This window comes from Echinococcus granulosus (genome assembly GCF_000524195.1).
Source record: "Echinococcus granulosus chromosome Unknown EG_S00121, whole genome shotgun sequence".
NCBI classification, from domain to species: Eukaryota; Metazoa; Platyhelminthes; class Cestoda; order Cyclophyllidea; family Taeniidae; genus Echinococcus; species Echinococcus granulosus.
In genome coordinates, this window is record NW_020170501.1 from 14,998 (window position 1) to 20,194 (window position 5,197).

Below are 5,197 nucleotides of genomic sequence, written 5' to 3' on the forward strand. Positions count from 1 at the left end.
ATAGTTTTTACTTATTGTTTGCTAAGTAAAACGTTTATACGACGCATCAACGGTGTGCCTCCACATAGCCGATAACTCGTACAATACCACGTTACACTTTCTCAAAACACTAGTAATTCACTTCCTCTTGGTAAAACATTACAGATTCATGAATTAAGACAGTTGTCGAGCATTGTTAAATTCTGTGGCAAGGATTGCATAACTAGGCCACAAAGTAAGGACCTTCTATTTCCCACCCTCCTGGCATTGAATTACCTCGTGGCTCTCCCATCACTCACAGGCAGCCATCAGATTGGTTAAACATCAAATTAGTGAGAATATAATCGTAGTTACAGTGGTGTGGGTGTGTGACACGACTTCTGCTGCCTTTTCCGCCTTGTCACCCAGAACAGTGGTACCCCTTCCCCACGTTCCCCTCTCCTCATTCATTCACCTCATTCGACTGACAATTTAACCCTGAGTAGGAGACCACTGCAGTGTCAGTGCTTGTCACATACATGCAGGTTCACTCAGTCGAAGGTATCTCACTTCCTCTCCACCCCCCTCTATCCCGACCAAATCCCTGTGTGTGCAATTGCACGCGCCTACTTTCCCACTGCGTGAAGGCGAGTGGCTGGATGTGTTGAGACAGTCGAGGGAGTGAGACGTCGTGCATGAGTGAGTGAGAACTCTCCACCCAGAATGCATTGTGGCTGGTTAGATGACTGGTGCCAGATATGCCCCAAGGAAAGTGAGGGATGGTGGCCCCTGAATAGCTGAAGGGCTGATGAGTTGAGTGTTCCATCCGTGTAGACTGTCCTGCACTGCCTGAAGTTCTCTGTCGCAACACCAGTGGGGAGCAGAGAGATGTGGTTGGCAAAATGTCTAGTTATTCATTGACAAGGCAATTGGATCGTAAACAGATGCCGTTACACACACACATTCGTTTCCTCCACTTCCACTCACTCACTCGCTATGCCACCGGTGCCGCCACGAGCTACTACGGTTGCCTGACTGCTCGATGAAGGGTGTGCCGACTCCACTTGAAATGCCCTCAACGTGCAAGTTGTGAGTCTTCTTCGTCAGTCATGGTCCGACTTGACAATACACTCAGCCATTCTCCACACGGTGGAGTGGAGGAGGAGGAGGAGGAGGAGGAGACGAGGCAATTCAGTGACAACGTAGTCCGCTATCCCTCATTACAGCCTCATTCCACAAAGGGAGCAATACCACCAACACATTGCACTCCCCCGCACCCATCTCCTCCCACCTCACCCTGTTGACGAGATGCCTTGTCTGCCTACCCACTCCCATGCCCTGCACCACAGACATACAAACCAGTGGAGGCCAGAAATTCGGCCATTTGGCAACCGCAATGACTGCAAATTGACAATCACATGCAAGGTTGCCAATTGGAGACCTCATAACTCACCCACACTCACACTCCAACTGTCTGGGTGTCTACACCTCTGTCAGAAATTGATGACGCAGTGTTAAGCCACTCACACACACTCGGTTCTTCTTTGTCGCTCCCAACCAACGACACGCAGACAAACTGCAAATTCCGCCGACAAAAGTGTTTTGCCACTACTGGCCCAGCTGCCTCCTTGCCCGTTTCACCTCTTCTTACTCTCCCCTATGTTTCCTCTGCATCCTCTCTTGCACAAACTCGCAGCGACAGCACTCGCAGCACTCTCCCTCCTTATTGGCTGACGCATTAGTCACTACACGAGGCTATTTCTGGACGAAAACAGTGGATGGGAATGCATAAAACGACTTCGGTGCACACCTTGCACTCCTGTCGCAGCAGGTGGAAGGGAAGGTGTTCAGTCACCATTCCATTGTGTGAACAGCATCGTCTCGTGGCCTCCATGTCAGTCGAACGCACATCCACCCGAAGAACTAATTGCTTCCTGGCAATCGACGAGCGAGGGAACACCTACACGTTGAAACAAGTCACCTCGCCCTTTTCCGCTCACCCTGTTGTTATACCCGGTCACATGACCCTGTCTATCAGCCACCCACCTCACCCCTCACCAGTCACCCACTTCGTCTCTCACCTGTCACACCACTAACAATGCCTAATCATTCGAAATAGCACTACTCCCCATCTCTGTCACAGACTGCGGTCCAGAGAGGATCCACGATCCAAATCAATATCATGTAAACTCGCCAAAAGGTAAAAATACTACTGAAACAAGTGGTTCCACACTGTGAGTAGTACATTCACACGCTTGGGTGGACAAAAAAAGACATAATTTACCTATTTTTCCCTCTCAACTGATTACCACACTACCCTCGATTTCCTGCTCCTCAGCCCCAACAACTGGAAGGATAGCCAACTGATGAGGACGACTCTATGTTTTAAATGAGTAGACAAATGAGTAACGAATAGTTGAGGAAAATAAATTGTACGATAGATGATGGACGCATCCACGGCTTCTGTCCAACCCCTTATTCATTAGCATTGGGTGAATATACAACTTAAATAAGTTGCTTTGCCGTGTTTACAACACCACAAACCCACTTCTTCCTCCCTCTCAGCTAGTTGACTCAGTACGCCCATTTCTGCTCCAAAACACGAACAATTGGAGACACAACCAACTCCCCAGGGCGACACTTTGTTAAATAAGCAGACAAACAAGGGGTGAATCGTTGTATCAAGAAAATTGCATAATAAGTGTTGGTCGAGGTGCAGTAACACCGGTTAAAGGCAGTCCCGTGTCTCCTTCACTGAAGGTACTCACGAACTCCTCCAGACGATCTAGAAATACGCACACAAACTCAAAATTATCGCCTAGTTATTGTCTAGCTAATCAAGGCCAAATCATTTAATTTGTACCGTTTTTTATTTACAACGTATAAGGATGGTAGTATTTTGTTACAAAATAATTTTCGATGTTTTTTTATTGATAGTCAAAACATTATCTGATGAAAAAGGTAAGCCTACTCGGTCTGTCACTGCATCCGTCAAATTTGTCTATCAAATATTTAACTGATTGCCTGACAAGAATCCATTTGACGCTAGAAAAGTAACGTATCAAACACTCTAAGAATTTTTTTCTTGTGTACAATTTTTTGACATCTTGAGGTGTATTATTAAATGTACTACTGACGGCTGTATTTCAGTGACAAGAGTCAATCAAGTTGGGTCATTTTAATCCAATTTTAGTTGCTATTCTATGTTTCTTAAGTACCTTAGTTAGTAAACAGTGCCCTCTTCACCCATCTACGAAGTCATATCAACCTGTCATTCCATGTGTCATAAAATTTTTAACACCTTTGACGCTCCAGGAACCACGTGTCATGCTAAGTGTATTGGCGTGTATTATGTCAAGATCAACTATCAAGCGTATAGAGTTATGCAGTTGATAGTTTACACCCACGTCATCTGGAAGTGAGCGAGTCATAACGACAGCTGGGCTTGTGTAGACTGACAGATGGCAAAAAAATTTAGATTCTTTTCAATTTTTATCTATCCCTTTTACATATGCCGATATCCTATTTACTATCTGTCAGGCTGACCTGTCAGTGAAAAATAGCTTTTGTGTTTCAAAAATCCTCCTTTGAAATTGACGAAGTAAAAACGAACAAGCAAACGATCAACCGCCGCATCTGTTAGCTACACATGAGTTGAGGCACACACACCTCTTCATCCCAACGAAGCTTTACATCGTGTGTATATCTGTGGTGGAATGCAGACACAGCAATCTTATGACAACCACCCTCGATACCCACCGGAATAGCTCCATTGTGTGCTAAAAAAAACCGCCCTTTAGAATAATAAAGTGCTGCCTCCTCCACTCCATCCGCTTTGCCTTGGTGATTGACACTTTTTTCTCCTGACAATTACAATCATCACACTGGGGAGAAAAGCAGGAGTGAGAGGAAAACTTCGACACCAAAAAAATAAACAAGCTGACTACCGAAAACGCTGCGTTTACAGGAGCTACTTAAACAAAGACCGGCCACGTGGCTGTACGCCTTCTCTGTCCCGCCCTCCACTCGGCGGTGCCTTTGTTTGGCCACAGGCATGCGTCATTGTCCTCCCTCCGCCTGCGCCCACCTCGTCTGGAGAGGCTAAAAATTGGGACATCTCATTGCTGGGGCCATGGCTACTTTTCGCCCTGGTGTAGCGATATTTTGATTGGATGTGGACAGCCAATTTAGATGGCATCTTGGAGCAGCAAATTAACGCGCTTCTACTACTCATACACAAAAACAGTAGAGCAAAGTCGTCACTCATATAGGTGTGTCGTTCTAATCGAATCAGTACAGCCGAATTTATCCAAGAACGCGTACCAACCCAGGCCTCCTGCCTCTCCACTCGTAAAAAGATTTGAGAGATCGGCTGAAATATTATGTCTCCCACATGGCCACCAAAATCACTGATGTATTACCGGCGGCCTCGTGGGACGCATATTTCTATTTCCGCGTGCATGGGGTGTCCGCGATCAGACAGGCGTGGGGTGTGGTGCATCGTGCGCTGGGAAGTGGACACCTCCCACGCTGGGTGGGATCAGGGCCCTGTTGTCGACTATCCTTGGTCGCCTGATGAACTACGGCTCCCAGGGTTGAAGTGTTCAGTCGATATCCACCGATGCCTTCAACAGGGAAATTTATCGCCACTTGTTTTGGCCATACACGTTCAGTATTCCCACGATTGGAAGGAGTAAAAACTTCAATGAACTGTCTAATGACTCTCGCACATATCGCCCTGCCTAGTAGCCCCCCCCCCCGTCCCCTTTCCATTATTTAATTTACAGATGTCAAATCAAAAGCCTCCATTTGACTGGAACAAATTGTTCATTCTAGTAAAACAAAAATGTCGGGCAATTCAGCAACTAGATTTGGTTGGAACGCTTTTAACACCATCAAACAACTACACTTAATTTTGTTTTTATCTCCTCTAGAGAATTGGGAGAAAATCTCTCTGACGATGAACTGCATGTCATGATAGACGAATTTGACAGGGATGGTGACAGATCCAGTAGGTCAATTACTATTTTTTTGTTGATTTAATGAAAAATAGTGATAAAAATCTTTTTACAATAAATACTAACTAAAAACAATGCTAATAAGGTAACTTGACTCCAATGGGAGCTGTGCACACATCTTGATTTTATGTGTTTGTGCTTTTAGTTAGTCTGGAGGAGTTCATGAACATTTTGAGTGAATGAGTCGCATAGCTGCTGTTTATATCAGTATTGTGTTATCT